This window comes from Pelophylax lessonae (genome assembly GCF_965119305.1).
Source record: "Pelophylax lessonae genome assembly, chromosome: 3".
Taxonomy (NCBI): Eukaryota; Metazoa; Chordata; class Amphibia; order Anura; family Ranidae; genus Pelophylax; species Pelophylax lessonae.
Genome location: NC_138770.1, coordinates 277,811,520 through 277,831,368, shown reverse-complemented (window position 1 = coordinate 277,831,368; position 19,849 = coordinate 277,811,520).

Sequence of the window (19,849 nt, the reverse complement as noted above, 5' to 3'; positions counted from 1 at the left end):
TTAGTTATCCTTTAATAAATCTACCACCAAATTTATGATACAGAATTTTATGATATGGTTGTCAGGAGTGCACAACGGGGATATATTCTGGGACAATGTTTTGAAAAAATAACTTCAAAACACAGTTTTATTTAAATGTAGATATTAATATTTCACCAAAATTATATTGCTCAAAGCAACTAGGGTCAAAACCATTGTAAAATACAATCATCTGAGTTTGAAATTGTCACTGCCTTTTTGTCATTATGTTTTTATGCCGCCTGAAGGACCAGTGTTTTACCTTATATGACAGTTCTTTGTGATGTTTCTGAATAAATTACATTGGTGGAAAAAAGTACTTATTCTTAGAGCAGAGGCACTTGGGTCAGGAACTATAAAAGTTCAAATGGAAATATTCAGCATCTCTTATTCCTATTCAATACCTTTTTTTTTATTGATTTTACTTCAGGATACAATCATGGCACATGTTGAATTAACTTAACATTTATATACAAATTATATACTGGTGTTGTTACAAAAATAAATGAAAATGTTTTCCAGCAAAAGTAAAAGAAACATTGGCAACCTGTTCACAAAATAAATGCTTCCATGGCTAGCAATTACATTTCCTGTGTGTTACGTCTGTATAAGGTTTGCACTTTAGGCTTTTTTCACACTTGTGGGTTGCAGGAACCAGCGCAAATCTAGTGCAGGTTCTCGCATCGCATGTCACTTGCAGGTGGTTCACACTGCTCTCTGCAAACCTCTGCGGGTGTCAATGTAAAGTTAATAACACCCTCAGATCGGTTCGCAGATCGCAGTGCAAACTGTGAAATAGTACAAGAATTAAATCGCAGTGGTGTGAACACTCATACAATCGCATTTCTGTGCAGACCAAAAAAAAGGGTCCTGCACCATTATGGTCCGAATGTGATGCGAATTCAGCCATTCAAACTGTATGGCTGAATTTGCATCGCACAGACATCGCAACTGATCTGCGCGGCAATGCAGTGAGAATCACATGCGATGTTTGTCATTGCACAAATGTGAACCTAGCCTCCAAGTACTGTATGTGTGAACCCTTACTTTGCAAAAGAACCCATTCGGTTTAAAATAATAATGAAAGGCAAAACATTTTTGTGATATATATATATATATATATATACTGTATATATATATATATATATACAGTGGGTACGGAAAGTATTCAGACCCCCTTAAATTTTTCACTCTTTGTTATATTGCAGCCATTTGCTAAAATCATTTAGGTTCATTCTTCTTCCTCATGAATGTACACATAGCACCCCATACTGACAGAAAAACACAGAATTGTTGACATTGTTGCAGATTTATTAAAAAAGAAAAACTGAAATATCACATGGTCCTAAGTATTCAGACCCTTTGCTGTGACACTCATATATTTAACTCAGGTGCTTTCCATTTCTTCTGATCATCCTTGAGATGGTTCTACACCTTTATTTGAGTCCAGCTGTGTTTGATTATACTGATTGGACTTGATTAGGAAAGCCACACACCTGTCTATATAAGACCTTCCAGATCACAATGCATGTCAGAGCAAATGAGAATCATGAGGTCAAAGGAACTGCCTGAAGAGCTCAGAGACAGAATTGTGGCAAGGCACAGATCTGGCCAAGGTTACAAAAAGATTTCTGCTGCACTTAAGGTTCCTAAGAGCACAGTGGCCTCTATAATCCTCAAATGGAAGACGTTTGGGACGACCAGAACCCTTCCTAGAGCTGGCCGTCCGGCCAAACTGAGCTATCGGGGGAGAAGAGCCTTGGTGAGAGAGGTAAAGAAGAACCCAAAGATCACTGTGGCTGAGCTCCAGAGATGCAGTCAGGAGATGGGAGAAAGTTGTAGAAAGTCAACCATCACTGCAGCCCTCCACCAGTCGGGGCTTTATGGTAGAGTTGGCCGGCGGAAGCCTCTCCTTAGTGTAAGACACATGAAAGCCCGCATGGAGTTTGCTAAAAAAACACCTGAAGGACTCCAAGATGGTGAGAAATAAGATTCTCTGGTCTGATGAGACCAAAATAGAACTTTTTGGCCTTAATTCTAAGCGGTATGTGTGGAGAAAACCAGGCACTGCTCATCACCTGTCCAATACAGTCCCAACAGTGAAGCATGGTGGTGGCAGCATCATGCTGTGGGGGTGTTTTTCAGCTTCAGGGACAGGACGATTGGTTGCAATCGAGGGAAAGATGAATGCGGCCAAGTACAGGGATATCCTGGACAAAAACCTTCTCCAGAGTGCTCTGGACCTCAGACTTGGCCGAAGGTTTACCTTCCAACAAGACAATGACCCTAAGCACACAGCTAAAATAACGAAGGAGTGGCTTCACAACAACTCCGTGACTGTTCTTGAATGGCCCAGCCAGAGCCCTGACTTAAACCCAATTGAGCATCTCTGGAGAGACCTAAAAATGGCTGTCCACCAACGTTTACCATCCAACCTGACAGAACTGGAGAGGATCTGCAAGGAGGAATGGCAGAGGATCCCCAAATCCAGGTGTGAAAGACTTGTTGCATCTTTCCCAAAAAGACTCCTGGCTGTATTAGATCAACAGGGGGCTTCTACTAAATACTGAGCAAAGGGTCTGAATACTTAGGACCATGTGATATTTCAGTTTTTCTTTTTTAATAAATCTGCAACAATGTCAACAATTCTGAGTTTTTCTGTCAGTATGGGGTGCTATGTGTACATTCATGAGGAAGAAGAATGAACCTAAATGATTTTAGCAAATGGCTGCAATATAACAAAGAGTGAAAAATTTAAGGGGGTCTGAATACTTTCCGTACCCACTGTATATATATATATACTCAGTGTATACAGTATCTCACAAAAGTGAGAGCACCCCTCACATTTTTGTAAATATTTTATTATATCTTTTCATGTGACAACACTGAAGAAATGACACTTTGCTACAATGTAAAGTAGTGAGTGTACAGCTTGTATAACAGTGTAAATTTGCTGTCCCCTCAAAAATACCCAACACACAGCCATTATTGTCTAAACTGTTGGCAACAAAAGTGAGTACACCCCTAAGTGAAAATTTCCAAAATGGGCCCCTTAAGCCATTTTCCTTCCCCGATGTCAGGTGACTTGTTAGTGTTACAAGGTCTCAGGTGTGAATGGGGAGCAGGTGTGTTAAATTTGGTGTTATCGCTTTCACTCTCTCATACTGGTCACTGGAAGTTCAACATGGCACCTCATGGCAAAGAACTCTCTGAGGGTCTGAAAAAAAGAATTGTTGCTCTACATAAAGATGACCTAGGCTATAAGAAGATTGCCAAGACCCTGAAACTGAGCTGCATTATGGTGGCCAAGACCATACAGCGGTTTAACAGGACAGGTTTCACTAAGAACAGGCCTGCCATGGTCGACCAAAGAAGTTGAGTGCACGTATTTAGCGTCAGATCCAGAGGTTGTCTTTGGGAAATTGACGTATGAGTGCTGCCAGCATTGCTGCAGAGGTTGAAGGGGTGGAGGGTCAGCCTGTCAGTGCTCAGACCATACGCTGCACACTGCATCAAATTGGTCTGCATGGCTGTCATCCCAGAAGGAAGCTTCTAAAGATGATGCACAAGAAAGCCTGCAAACAGTTTGCTGAAGACAAGCAGACTAAGGGCATGGATTACTGGAACCATGTCCTGTGGTCTGATGAGACCCAGGTAACCTTATTTGGTTCAGATGGTGTCAAGCGTGTGTGGTGGCAACCAGGTGAGGAGCACAAAGACAAGTGTGTCTTGCCTACAGTCAAATATGGTGGTGGGAGTGTCATGGTCTGGGGCTGCATGTGTGCTGCCAACACTGGGGAGCTGTCACATCCCTGACTGGAGGCTTAGGTGATGAGAGGGCTACCCTTGCGGCTGAGTGCAGAGTACCCCTGAAGGTGGTGATAGAGGGTGCTATGCTCAAAGATGTTAGAAGCCAGGCCGGGGGTCAAATACAGCAAGTCGGTCAGAAGCAGAGGCAAGTAGCATAGTCAAGATCAAGCCAGGGCCAAACACAGGATATCAATCTGGAATAGACAGGAGCAGGTCCGAAAAGCAAGCCAGGTTCAGAGCCAGGAGAGAAGCCAGAGCAGATCAGGGGTAAGCCGGGTTGGCAACTGGTAATCAAACAGAAGCACAAGGCACAGGAACACAGGATACAAAGCTGAAGATAATCCAGCAATTTATGATAGCTACGGGTATCCTTATATAGGCCAGTGAACACTAGCAATTAGCACGCTTTGTGTACGCCAATGTGCCAATGCGTACGCCAATGCGCTATTGCGTGCCTTTCACTAATGCGCATGCACAAATTAGTGCGACCCTATTGGACATTGGCATATTTGCCAGTACTTCGTGGACTTCTTCCCTGACAGGAGCTACAGTTCGGAACCATAAATGCCAACATGTACTGTGACAAACTGAAGCAGAGCATGATCCCTCCCTTCAGAGTCTGGGCTGCAGGGCAGTATTCCAACATGATAACGACCCCAAACACACTTCCAAGACGACCACTGCCTTGCTAAAGAAGCTGAGCGTAAAGGTGATGGACTGGCCAAGCATGTCTCCAGATCTAAACCCTATTGAGCATCCGTGGGGCATCCTCAAACGGAAGGTGGAGGAGAGCAAGGTCTCTAACATCCACCAGCTCCGTGATGTCATCATGGAGGAGTTGAAGAGGACTCCAGTGGCAACCTGTGAAGCTCTGGTGAACTCCATGCCCAAGAGGGTTAAGGCAGTGCTGGAAAATAATGGTGGCCACACAAAATATTGACACTTTGGGCCCAATTTTGACATTTTCACTTAGGGGTGTACTCACTTTTGTTGTTGTTATATATATATATATATATATATATATATATATATATATATACTTCTCCTTTTTTATGAGAAGGGGGACTGGCAGGATCTCCAGGGTTTATACACAAAGAAAGCAATGTAGAGAAAACAGTATACTTTTTAGCACGTGTACATGGTAAAACTGGCGCATATCAGGAATATTAAATATTGGAGTAACATTTGTATGCTGTCAAACACCATGTTTAGGATAATAAATGGGGTAATAAAAGGAAAGACGGGAGTGAATGAATTTTAGGGTAGTAGAGGTAGGAGATCAGGTTGATGTAACCTGGAGAAAGGCATGGGGGAAGTGCTTTGGCCTTGTCCTTTATTCTTATGGTTGCTTTGGGAGTAATACTGCCTTGGCTTCATAGAGAAAAGGCAAAGTAACAATGGCCAATACAAATTAAAAGGGATCTTGGTTTGGAACTGGAAGTCCAATAACAGCAGTAGGAACAACGAATATTTCAGTGAACCTAGAAGCTTGCTTTATGCCCCTCAGTTTGCAATCTAAAGTGACAATAAATGATATCCTTTTTCTACAAAAATAATCTATTCACATCCACTGCTTAATAATCCTGTAATCTTTTTTACATTAAATAATTTTTACTGTGTTTTTCTGCCTCCTTGTAACATCCTCTGTGCGATCCGAAACTTCTCATTCCTTTTTTTGTTTAGAATTAGTAGAGGATGTTAGATGTGCACTGCTCTATGCACACTACAAAACCAATGGTCCTTAGTCTTTCTCAGGAGTGGCCAAGAAAGGGTGGCTACATTCCTACAGTACATACAGCGGGCCCATGGAGAATGAACATAGCCAACCTCTAACACAAAGTCGAATCACAGCAGTAAAAAAAAAAAAGAGAATTGTGAGGATGTTGAGACTATTAAGCAGTGAATGTTCCTACTGCTGTTATTGGACTTCCAAACCAAGATCCATTTTAACTTGTATTGGCCATTGTTACTTTGCCTTTCCTCTGTGAAGCCAAGGCAGTATTATTCCCAAAGCAACCAAAAGAATAAAGGACAAGGCCAACCCACTTCTCCCATGTCCTTCTCCCAGTCTTTTTATGATATGCAATAGTTTCAGACTATTGTGCATGTTAGGGTACAAGCATATTAGTATTGTTTCAAGTCTGGGGCCTCTACGTCACCTCTCAACGTCGAAGCTCAAAGCAGCGGATATTTGCAGATACAATTATTTGATAAATGTCTGGGTTTCCTTAAAATTTTTTTGAAGGGATAGAGGTCTTATTTGTACAGTCAAAGGTAATATGTTCATCTTTAGAATTGTTATGCAACAAAAACAAAAAAATATTGGCTTGTCCTGTCTGATATTGCTGCAGGAGCAGAAGATACTTAATCCTGAATAGATTAGCTGGGTCAGGAAGTATAAGTAATCCTAAGGATTTGAGCAAAGAGTTATCTCATCGGAAAGGAAAAGTATTTTGGAGAGAGTGTGCAAATATTCGTTTTTATCAATTTGGTGAGGTTGATTTAAAAGTTCCCTTAATAGCTTTAGGATGGATAGGAGGTTGGGAAAGGTGAAGTGTGACTGAGTGCTAAGAAAAAGTAAGTCGTCCACAGACTGCAATTGTGTACTCTTTATGCCCAATTAGGATGTCATGAACTTATAGGAAGTTCATAAGTGAACTGATTGTCCGCATTAAGCGCCCATTCACACTGGCACGACACGACTTGCTGGGGCGACCTGTGACCTCGGCGCGACTTGCACGGACTTCATATCATTGAAGTCAATGCAAGTCGCCTCCAGGTCGCCCCAAAGTAGTACAGGACCCTTTTTCTAAGTCGGAGCGACTTGTGTCGCTCCTATTAGAACGGGTCCTGTACTATTCAATGGCGGGCGACCCCCCACGACTTGTCAGGCGACCCCCCACGACTTGTCAGGCGACCAAGTCGCCTGACAAGTCGCGCTAGTGTGAATGGGGTCTAATGGTTTGAGTTGTTAGACTTTCAGTACGAAATAGAAATACATTTTTCCTATTACAGTTCAAGAATTGTGAATTTTGAGGCCTCAAATTAGCTAGTTACTGATTCAGTCAAAACCCCTTCAGTTTGAAGCACACATTGCGTCCATTGTTGAAATGGTTTTATTTACATGTACTTTGAGATAAGAAGCTATGTCATCTGCCCCCAAAAGGAAATTGTGTTTGGTAAAACTTTGAATATAATGCTCTGGGAAGGCAGGCAACTAGATTGCTTATCCCAGGTGGAACGGCCTTTGGGGGGAAGGTTTACATACAACGGAGCTCAAAGGATAAAAAGACATTCTTCCCCTGGTCATGAAACGAGAGAAACCAGAGGGATCATAAAACATTATGTTCTGGCCATGAGACGTTTTATCACACAATGGCCAAAACTCAAATTCAGGATAACACCTGTGTTCACCCATCCACTAGCAGATAAACTATTGTTTCAACCATGAGAAGACAAACAAACGGAAAACTGCTTGGACAAAGACCAGAGTCTGTAATTCATTTACCTACAAAAAGATTGTGTCATACAGACAATTGTCCATTGAAAACGAAATGGTATCAAAGAGACATTGTCACTTTAGACTGATGAGAACTGCATCCTCAAGTGAATTTCATATAATCATAAGCTTATACAACATCCTTGTCCCATCATATACAAAAGGGGGTTGTGGAACATATGATGTTATGACAATCTTCTATTGAGAAGTACATTATATCTATTATATAGTAGTGTCAAATGGTCCGAATTTCTCCCATATTTTATAATCCAGTCCCAAATCATGACTGTATTGTTGTTAACATAATAATCCCTTAATGGATAATATTCTGATTGGAAATAACCCATGTGTAGAAGGGTTTACATATACAAGTTGTTGTGTAGCAATATATATAACTGTCCATGTATCTATATCATTCCTACTGCTACTAAATGTAAAGTATATGGGTAAATCAGTAATTTCCGATCAATATATATATATATTGTATTAGTAATATTCTTAATTCAATGGTGTTACCAGGTCCAATCTTTACTTAGATACGTGGTGGATATTAGATGGACATGTATAGAGGATGAGAGTATGGATAAATTATTATGTTGTTTTTATGATATTCTTAAATATAAAGAAATTATCATATAGTTTTAATATCCAATATACCGAATGACTAGTAGAGGTGTCGCCCAATGACCTCAGCAGTTAATGGTTAAGTAATCCTAACCAATGGGGATAATTTTCCTCCCACTGGGTTTGGCTTATGGTAATTTTTACTGCCCTTTTGTTCAACACAATATAAAAAGGAACCCCAGATGTAATAGGACACATCACGACACATCATTACACTATATACATTACACATACAACACACACGCTACTACAGCCATGCATAGACTCATCTATACAGACTCCATCTTGCTCCATCATGTACCTGAGACTTGGAGGGATGCCAAACAAAACTCCTCCCTAACTGGCCACCATCTTGGAAAGGCCGCCATCTTAAGGACTCTGGTAACGACCATTCTAAGCTAGCAGCCATCTTAAGTATGGTAAATATACCTTGCTAATTATTTGATTATTATTTACTATCATTTATTTTCTTCCTTACATGTTTTATATTTCATATTCAAGGGTAACAAGATTACAATCCCAGCCGTATTAACCATATGTAGATTTTTCTCTAAGAGATGATTTTTGCTTTTTATAACATTTTTATTAATATCAGATTTAGCGCATATTGGCGTATTAGTCTCACGTTCTCGCTTCATCTGCAGTGGAGTGATTGTCGGACTTCGCAATTCGCAGACAATTGTGGTCTCATTATATAGCACGCTGAAATATGGTTTATGCCACAACATCTGGGAAAAACGTAATCTTGCTTTATTTTACTTTCATAGTTTAGCTAAATATCACATTGCATTTATCGTTTTAAGTTTGTATTTTATGTAAGGTTATTTCTTTGTGTCACTCAAGTCTGATCATTTATGGTGAAAACATGTCTTGTGAATAAATATTCTTATGTATTCCCTACTGTAGACTGTTTCACTAAGATTGGTATATGCTTTTAAAAAGGAATTAATCGATCAAAAAGAACTCGTTATACTCGTTCAGAATAATATTCTCGAACGTGTAAAACGCACAACAGAGTGAAGGAATATGTTATGGGTGAAGGGGGACAGACGTGGCTGTTGCCATTTGTGATCTGTTAGGATTCTGAAACCATTATTTTCATCATATCAGTTCGAATTTAGAGAGTTTTTTTCAGGATTTAATGTTTGGAAATAGGCCATTTATTTCTAGGGTAAAGCACATGTAGTCAAAAGCCAACTTGTCAAGTTACGAATATTGTTAATTGTTTTGGTGGTATTTTCCCGGGTTTCTCTTCTAAGATTTAAATAGACTTATTTAGAGCCCACAAGGTAAGTGAGGCAGTGAACAATATTCTTGGCAAATAATTTAATATCCACATTAGGGTGGGAAATTGGTGTGTAGCTTTTTGCTGCCAGATGCATGGAGCAAACGACTGAGGGTCACAGAGCAGGAACCAAGTGCAGGAATACTGGGGTACTGGACTAGGTTACAGGAACTAAGTTGTAGACATGCGCAGGACAAAAAAAATCTGTTTTGTTTCCTTTTTGATTCGGTATTAAAATAAATTTGTTTAGTTAAATTTGTTACATTTGTTTCATTTGTTTTCGAACCTCGTTTAGTTAGTTTCATATTCGAATTGGAAGAATTCAACCGAATTTGAAAAAATCTGACTGCTTTAGAAAAAAAAATCGAAAAAAATCATTGAATCAGTATTCCACTTCAAAAACACATTCAAATTCATTTTTTTTTCTATTTAAATGCAGCTGTTGCATTAGGCTATTAATACGGACGGTTTGACAATTCGAAAATTAGAAAAAAATAGAATAAAATATATAACCATTTTCCGAAATTTGAATTTAAAATAGAATGCATTTGAACTTGAATAGAAAATATTAGAATAGAATAGAATAGAATAGAAAAGAATAGAAAATAATAGAATAGAGAAACAATAGAATGGAATAGAATAAAATAGTATATATAATCATCTCCCAAAATTCTAATTTCGAACAGAATGAATTTGAATTTGAATAGAAAAGACTAGATTAGAATAGAAAAGAATAGAATAGAAACTAATAATAAAAGAACAGAATGGAAAATAAGAGGATAGAGTAGAGTATAATAGACTAGAAAATGAATAGATTAGAATAAAAGAAAATAGAAAGAATATAACGGTTATATTCTTTCTATTTTATGTCATTCTATACTTGTTCTTATATTCTATTCTCTTATTTTCTATTCTAATCTTTTCTATTATTTTCTATTCTAATCTGTTCTATTCTAATTCATTCTATTAAAAATTTGAATTTCTGAAGATGGTTGTATTCTTTATATTTAATTCTATTCTATTCTTTTCTTTTCTATTCTATTCTCTTATTTTCTATTCTATTATTTTCCATTATTTTTGAATTCCATTGCTTTGGATTATATTCTAATCTATTCTATTCTATTCAAATTTCAGAAGACAGTCAAATTATTTCTATTTTGTTCTGTTCTATTGCTTTTCTGTTGTTTTTCTATTCTATTCTCTTATTTTCTATTTTATTATTTTCTATTTTTTCTATTTTATTCTAATCCTTTCTATTCAAATTCATTCTATTTGGAATTTGAATTTCTGAAGATGGTTCGGTTATATTCTTTCTAATTTATTCTATTTTTTTCTATTCTATTCTATTGTTTTTCTATTCTATTCTTTTCCGTTCACTTATTTTCTATTTTATTCTTTTCTATTATTTTGGATTCCATTGTTTTGGATTCATTTCTGCACTGTGACAGATGTGATTAGAGTACTGGTGGTACCCTGTGACAGATGTTGATGGTGCACTGGTACACTGTGACTGATGTTGATGGGGCACTGGTGAATTGTGACAGATGTTGATAGGCACACTGGTACCCTGTGGCAGATGTTAATGGGCCACTGGTACTCTGTGACAGATGTTCATGAGACAATGGGACACTATGACAGATGTTGATGGTGCACTGTTTCATTGTGACAGAGTGCATGAAGCACTGAGGTACCCTGTGACAGATGTTGATGGGACAATGGTACACTGTGACAGATGTTGATGGGGCACTGGTGGTACACTGTGACAGATGTTGATGGCGCATTGGTACACTGTGAAAGATGTAGATGGGGCACTGGTGCACTATGACAGATGTGCATGGAGCACTGTGTTAACCTGTGACAGATGTTGATGGGACAAGGATACACTGTGACAGATGTTTATTGGGGCATTGGTACACTGTGACAGATGTAGATGGGGCACTGGTACACCGCGATAGATGCGCATGGGGCACTGGTACACTGCGACAGATGTTGATGGGGCACTAATGCACTGTGACAGATGTGCATGGGGCACTGGTGGTTCCCTGTGACAAATTTTGATCGGACAATGGTAAACTGTGACAGATGTTGATGGGGCATAACTGTTATATTCTTTTTTATTCTATTGCTTTTCTATTGTATTATTTTCTGTTCTATTCTTTTGTATTATGTTCTATTATATTCCTTTCTAATCTATTCTAATCTTTTCTATTCAAATTAATTCTATTGAATTTTAAATTTGGGAAGATAGTTATAATATACCTATCGTAAGAAATTTGAATTTGAATAGAAAAGATTAGAATAGAATATAGCAGAAAATAAGAGAATATAATAGAAACGAATTGAATAGAAAAACAATAGAACAGAATAGAATAAAATAGAAAGAATATATAACCATCATTTGAAATTCAAACAGAATAAATTGGAATTTGAATAGAAAATATTAGAATAGAATAGAAAATAATAGAATAGAAAATAAGAGCATAGAATAGAAAATCAATAGAATAGAATAAAATAAAATATAACAGTTATATTCTATTTTATTCTATTCTATTCTATATTCATTGTTTTTCAAATATTTTCTATTTTGTTCTCTTATTTTCTGCTCTATTCTTTTCTATTATTTTCTATTCTAATCTTTTCTATTCAAATTCATTCTATTTGAAATTTGTAATTTCTAAAAATGGTTAAATTCTTTATATTTCATTCTATTCTATTGTTTTTCTATTCTATTTTATTCTCTTATTTACTAGTCTATTATTTTCTATTATTTTGGATTATATTGTTTTGGATTTTATTGTAATCTACTCTACTCAAATTCGAATTTAGAAGATGGTCATATTTTATTTTATTATTTTCTTTTCAATTATATTATATTATTTTTATTCTATTGCTTTATTATTTTATATTCTATTTTATTATATTCTTTTTTCAAAAAATATATTTCTAATTTTTTCAAATTCAATTCGGATTCAAATTTGTTTTTGAATTTGAATCGGATTTTGTCCAAATTTTGGTTTGTTATTTCAGATTTGCTTAAATTAGTTGATATTGTAATTCTGTAATTCTGATAAACCTGAATTTCCAAATAGCGAAAAACGTGTCAAAATTTGATTCAGAATGAAACAAACCGCACATGTCTTCTAGGTTGATGCCCTTGCTGAGGGTGGACACTGGTAGTGGGGTACTAGATCAGATGAGAGAGGCAGAGTCAGGGCACAAACTGGAGTCAGGAACAGCCAAGAAAACAAAGTACAAGGCAGAAGGCAGTAGGCTCAGGTCCTGAAGACAGACTGAGGTCACAAGGAAGAGGCAAAAGTCCAGAAATAGGTCATAAGGCAAGCTGGGTCATACTGGGCACCAATATCAGTGCAGAGCATGCATGCTAGTTTTTGTTCATGCTTACTTGCTAATGTACGACTGGCACTTACCCTATGCACAGAGTCAATGGAGGAAGTATGCACATGCACATGCATATGCCTGCACTGGTTTACTTATAGTGGAGTGAATTTGTTCTTCCTTTCAGGTGGACTAACAAAAAAAGGGAGAGGGGAGATGAAAAAAAGATAAGTAAAGTTTTATAGAGGGTAGATAGGAAGAGAGGAACAGGGAAGAGATAGCACACATCTGGGTTGTGAGAGGACCGGTCCTGGGTAGAAGCTATAGATGGAACTAGCCAATATTATATGAGTAACTGGAAATGTGACTTATTAGTGAATGGCATTTAGGTGGAAGGGACTCACAGAGCAACCAGCTTTATGGAGATCTGTGGACAAGCAACGCGGTACTCTTACTTCACAGATGGAATTGAGGTTGTAGCGGTGTAGTACTTTGGATGGATAGTATATGCCAACCTTGCAACCTTATGGGGGTTTAAGACTGAAAGAGTGTGATTAAAATTCTCAGATAGGGAGAAGTGAGAAAGTGAATCTTAATATATATACTGTATACAGTATATATACAGGGGCGTATCATGAAATCAGAAGGCTATTGTGCAAGATAAAAAGTGGGCCCCAGGCAAAAAAAAAGTGTGGCTTAAATTGCAATAAATATTGGGCGTGGCTTAAAGGGGGTGTAATTTAATAGAGTATACGATGCCTTACATAGTGCAGAATATGGTAATGTTAAATAGGGAATGTACAGTGAGGAGTGTACAGCACTGGGTAGTATGTGCAGGAGAGGGGTGTGGATTATACGGTGGTGTGTAGTATGTGCAGGAGAGGAGTATGGAGTGTATAGAGGTGGGTAGTATGTGCAGTAGAGGAGTATGGAGTGTATGTTGGTTATTATGTGCAGTAGAGGAATATGGAGTGTATGGAGGTGGGTAGTATGTGCAGGAGAGGAGTGTGGAGTGTATTGAGTTGGGTAGTATGTGCAGGAGAGGAGTGCGTAGTGTATGGAAGTGGGTAGTATGTGCAGGTGAGTAGTGCGGAGTGTATTGAGTTGGGTAGTATGTGCAGGAGAGGAGTGTGTAGTGTATTGAGTTGGGTAGTATGTGCAGGAGAGGAGTATGGATTGTATGGAGGTTGTTAGTATGTACAGGAGAGGAGTACGGAGTGTATGGAGGTGAGTACTATGTGCAGGAGAGGAGTGTGGAGTGTATTGTGTTGGGTAGTATGTGTAGGTAAGTAGTGCGGAGTGTATAGTGGTGGGTAGTATGTGCAGGAGAGGAGTACAGACTGTATGGTGGTGAGTAGTATGTACAGGAGAGGAGTACGAAGTGTATGGAGGTGGGTAGTATGTACAGGAGAGGAGTGTGGAGTGTATGGAGGTTAGTAGTATGTGCAGGAGAGGAGTGTGGAGTGTGTAATGTATAGTGGTGGGTAGTATGTACAGGAGAGGAGTATGGAGTGTATGGCGGTGGGTAGTATGTACAGGAGAGGAGTATGGAGTGTATGGAGGTAGTTAGTATGTACAGGAGAGGAGTACGGAGTGTATGGAGGTGAGTACTATGTGCAGGAGAGGAGTGTGGAGTGTATTGTGTTGACTAGTATGTGTAGGTAAGTAGTGCGGAGTGTATAGTGGTGGGTAGTATGTGCAGGAGAGGAGTACAGACTGTATGGAGGTGGGTAGTATATACAGGAGAGGAGTACGGAGTGTATGGAGGTGGGTAGTATGTACAGGAGAGGAGTGCGGAGTGTATGGAGGTGGGTAGTATGTGCAGGAGAGGAGTGTGGAGTGTATAGTGGTGGGTAGTATGTGCAGGAGAGGAGTGTGGAGTGTGTAATGTATAGTGGTGGGTAGTATGTACAGAAGAGGGGTGTGGAGTGTATGGTGGTGGGTAGTATGTGCAGTAGGGCAGTGGATGGTGTCAGTAGTTCTTTATTTTTATAATTTTTTACAATTAATTTTTTTAATTTCTAAAAAATTTAAAAAATGCTGTTTTGCAGGGGGGGGAGGGGGGGGGATAAGGAATGGTGTTGGTATGGAAGTGGACGGTGTAAGTGGAGCAATGGACAGTGTCAATATTTTTTGTTTTATGATTTTATTATCTATTTTTTTTTTTACAATTTGATTTTTCATGATTTTTTTTTTTACATTTTTAAAAAATTTATTTTTTCACAGTGCTTCTAGGGAAGGGGTGGGGTGGGGGTGGGGGGGGAGGTACTGACGGTGTCAGTAGAGCAGTGGATGGTGTCAGCAGTCTTTTTATTTTTATGTATTTATTTTTTTTACAACATTTTTGTTTTTTTCACAATTCTATTTTGTGGAGGAGGGGGTTTGGGCAATGGACAGTGTTGGTAGGGCGTGCAGGGGGGTGTCAGTAGTTTTTTTTATCATTTTTTTTACAATTTTTTACAATTTAATTTTTATAATCTTTATTGATTTTTTTTTTATCAGCCCTGTTGTTAGGCTTTGGTGAGATGTCAGGGGTCCAAACAGACAAAGATTCCCCAGTTCCTTTCTCAGCAGCCTCAGCATTGAAAATTAATTGACAGGAGACATAGTTTCCCATTCATTCATAAACTGAAGCAAAGTAAACACAGTAGACACCATCTGAACCAAGTAACCTCCGCAGCAATGCTGGCAGCACTCATACCTCTATTTCCCAAAGACAACCTCTGGATATGACGCTCAGCACGTGGACTCAACCTCTTTGGTCGACCATGGTGAGGCCTGTTCTGAGTGGAACCTGTCCTGTTGAACCGCTGTATGGTCTTGGTCACCGTGCTGCAGCATTAGTTTCAGGGTCTTGGCAATCTTCTTATAGCCTAGGTCATCTTTATGTAGAGCAACATATCTTTTTTTGAGATCCTCAGAGAGTTCTTTGCCCTGAGGTGCCATGTTAAACTTCCAGTAACAAGTATGAGACAGTGAGAGCGATAACACCAGATTTAACACACCTGGTCCTCATTCACACCTGAGACCTTATAACACTAACGAGTCACATGACACAGAGGAGGGAAAATGGCTAATTGGGCCCAATTTGGAAATTTTCACTTAGGGGTGTACTCACTTTTATTGCCAGCGGTTTAGACATTAATGGCTGTATGTTGAGTTATTTTGAGGGGACAGAAAATTGTGACACTGTTATACAAGTTTACATAGTTACATAGTTTGTGAGGTTGAAAAAAAGACATCAGTCCATCCAGTTCAACCTATGATGTGTGTGTGTGTGTGTGTGTGTGTGTACACTCACTACTTTACATTGTAGCAAAGTGTCATTTCTTCAGTGTTGTCACATAAAAAGATATAATAAAATATTTACAAAAATGTTAGGGTTGTAACTGAGATACTGCACATATATAGAAGAAACAGTAAAATGATGTGTTGATTGCTAGGTGGGGAAACTTTTGAACAATATTAAAATAACCATAAAGCAATAATACCAGTGAAGGGGCTGAGTTTGAGTTGAACCTTAAAGTGTTACTAAACCCAATACCTGCATTCACTATATCTGGTCTCCCACAATACACAGAAGATGGAAATGCAGTTATTTCAGTAAATATAAATTGCTAAATACCTTTTCTCATCAGCAGTATATAGCAGTCTTGTGACTTCTGTCAGTGTCTGGTTAAAGCTTAATTTTACTCTGACTGTCCTATGAGGCTTTAGGACCCCTGACTGTCTGGACAGTGCTGATTGTGCCAATCACATGCACCCTCCCAAAAAAAAAAAAACTCTCTAGCAATAGACACCAAACTGAGCATGTGCAGAGTGATTCCAAAGGCTCTGTACTATCAGGAGATCGATTGGGAACTGTGGAAGAAGGGGAGGATCAGAGAAGACAGGATTAAACAGCCTTTTTACACAATGCAGAGGATTAGCCCCTTAGGTTTCACAGTGAGTATAACAACCATGCTTTACTGCAAATACAGACTGATTTTACTGTTGTGGGTTTAGTAACAATTTAATGATTGTGCATTAGAAATTTGCAGAAACAGGTCATGTTTAAATTTGATCCCCACAAAGGTTGTAATAAGAACATGTAATTTGTCAACAAGTATACTCCTGTACACATTAAGCCTGTGTAATATACATAAATAAATAATAATTAGCAAATTACATTGACCATAGCAACCAATCAGACTTTACCTTTCATCAGCTTAATGCAGTAAGAACAAAAAGTTTTTGAAGAGCTACCCTCCTTTTAGCAATGCTCTCTAGCTGGTAAAATAATTGTTCATTTACATATTTATCATTACATCTAGAATATTTAGCTAATGTTGGATTGTCATTTTGAAGTGTTAATGACCCTTTAATATTCAATGTATGAGTCCAGAGTCTCCGTATGTTGCTCTGTTCCTCTTCCTCCTCTGCTTCCTGCTGAATTCTCAAGAGATATTGAAGGTTAAGTACACACCATCTGTGCTCAGGAACATGGGGAGCCATTTTTAACAAGGCACAAATCTCCTTTCCCTTCAATGTTGGCTTACTAGCAAGACGCTATATCCCAAACCATAGAAATATATCTATATATATTTATACATACAGTATATAGAAAACGCTAGACATGTATTCTTGTCTGTGTCTTATATTGCACGCTATTTCCTCATCACAAATGTTATGTTTATTCAACCTATGCTAACAAATCTTTTGTGACTGGACGTATTTAATTAAAATAACAATAAAGTCTAAATTAAAAAACAAAATGAATAAAAAAAGAGGTAACATTAACCTGCTGTGTGCAATGATAATGCACAGAAATGTAATCTTCCTCTTCTTCTGGCAGTCGCTGTTTGCTCTGTAGGCTCCTTCCTCTTTCAAGTGCCTCCTGTAGCATGCTAAATGCTAAGGAGGCACTATGTGTGTGCACTCCCACTCCAATGCTGCACTGGCCTCAATTCCCCTATGAAAGTAGGAAATTAACAAAGTGACGCTAGAGCTGGTGACAGTACTGTAGTGGTGACATGGAGCCAGGCAAGTGTTTAGGGATGATGGGTAGGAAAGGTAGTGGGGCATTTTTTACCTTAATGCATGGAATGCATTAAAGGATAAGTTCACCTTTCATACCATGTTACATGTTACACCCATGTTCCGGGTGTAACATGTAACATGTTACTAGCGGACTGCCCCCCACATCTTCCTGATCCCTGCTGTGACAGCTAGCAGAGTTCTTCTTCCACCCCGCCTGGCCTTGTCACTGATTGACAGGGCTCTGTGCATTGAAAACTACAAGGTCCGGCAGCCATTGCGCCTGTTGGCTTCTAGTTTTCTATTAACTACCACGGCAATCTGGAGCGCCGTGGTAGTTCATTCATGCTTCCTGTCTTGTATCTGCTTGGCCGTACAGGATGTACGGGGAAGAAGATACACTGGCAGATCTGCAGGAGACCTGCATAGTACCAGCGATATGCTGATCACTGGTACAATGCTTGACAGGCTTAAAAAAAAAAAAAAAATTAAACAAATAAATGCTCATTTTTTTACCTGCAAAAAAATGTGCATTTATTTTATCTATTTTTTTTTTTTTTCAAAAAAGTTAACCTATCCTTTAAGATAAAAAAAAAAAACATTTAGACTTTAGGACTATTTTAAAGTGGAAAAAGATTTGTTATGTTATAGGGATCAGCTAGAAATGGTATCTTGAATTCCTTTCTGAAAACTAGAATGTGAGTCTGCCTAGGCAGTCTTGAGCCTACAGCCCCATGTACGGGTGCATCCCATAAAATTAGAATATCATCAAAAAGTTATTTCACTAATTCAGTTCAAAAGGTGAAACCCATATATTTTATATAGATGCGTTACACACAGAGTGATATATTTCAAGCATTTCTTGCTTTTATTTTTGATGATTACGGCTTACAGCTAGTGAAAACCCAAAATTCAGTATCTCAGACCATTTTAATATTAATAAGACCAATAAAAAAAGATTTTTAATACAGAAATGTTTGCTTACTGAAAAGTATGTCCATGTACAGTATAGTATGCACTCAATACTTGGTCGGGGCTCCTTTTGCATGAATTACTGCATCAATGCAGCGTGGCATGGAGGCGATCAACCTGTGGCACTGCTGAGGCGTTATGGAAGCCCAGGTTGCTTTGATAGTGGCCTTCCGTTTGTCTGCATTGTTGGGTCTGGTGTCTCTTATCTTCCTCTTGACAATACCCCACAGATTCTCAATGGGGTTTAGGTCAGGCGAGTTTACTGGCTAATCAAGCACAGTGATACCATGATCATTAAACCAGATATTGGTACTTTTGGCAGTGTGGGCAGGTGCCAAGTCCTGCTGTAAAATGAAATCATCGTCTCCAAAAAGCTGGTCAGCAGAGGGAAGCATGAAGTGCTCTAGAATTTCTTGCTAGAGGGCTGCGCTGATTTTAGACTTGATAAAACACAGCAGCAGATGACATGGTTCCGCAAGTCATCACAGACTGTGGAAAAGTTTGCATCTCATTTGGAAATCAAAGTCTGAGTCTGGAGGAAGAGTGGAGAGGCGCAGAATCCAAGTTGCAAAAAGTCCAGTGTGAAGTTTCTACAGTCAGTGATGATGCAGCTTGTCTGTATTTTATCGCAGCATGCTGTTTTGCAGCTCCAGGCTGCGGTGAAGTGTGAATGAAACACACAAAGCAATTGTTTTCTGTGTGTCACTGTGGGTGTGTGTGAAACACCTGTCACTGCACCATGTGTAAATTCAGCCTTACCCCAAAAGGAAAAAAGCTGTTGCTGTAATTGATTACAAAGTGTTAGCTGGAGTCAAGCTTCTTCCTCCCCAACCCCCCCGTTCCCGCTGCACTTACCTCCATGGAATTCATGGAATTACCTTTATGAGCTGTCACTGTCCATACAGCTGGTGCAAGAGTCTGGGAAGGCTCCCTGTGCCCCCCTGCTGGCTAAAAACAATAGCGCTGTGGGACGCATCCCCCCCCCCTCCATCAACACTGACCAACGGTGAAAGGAAAGAAAATTGAATCACCTATGGGCTGCTTTTGTTCACCTTTTCATTTTTTTTTTTTTGTGAAATAATAAACTTACACTTTAAAACCAGGGAGTCTGCTCAATTTATCTTAGTCTGGTCTCTCGTTAATCCCATTGCAATATTTCTGAGAGCTCCACACATTGTACTTGGAGGTGTACTTCCTGTCCTTGCGCTGTGATTTTTCCTCTCTCCATCTCTGCTTAGTATGATCAGCCTTATTATCTTATGTTTCTTATCTAATGGCTAATCTAAGAG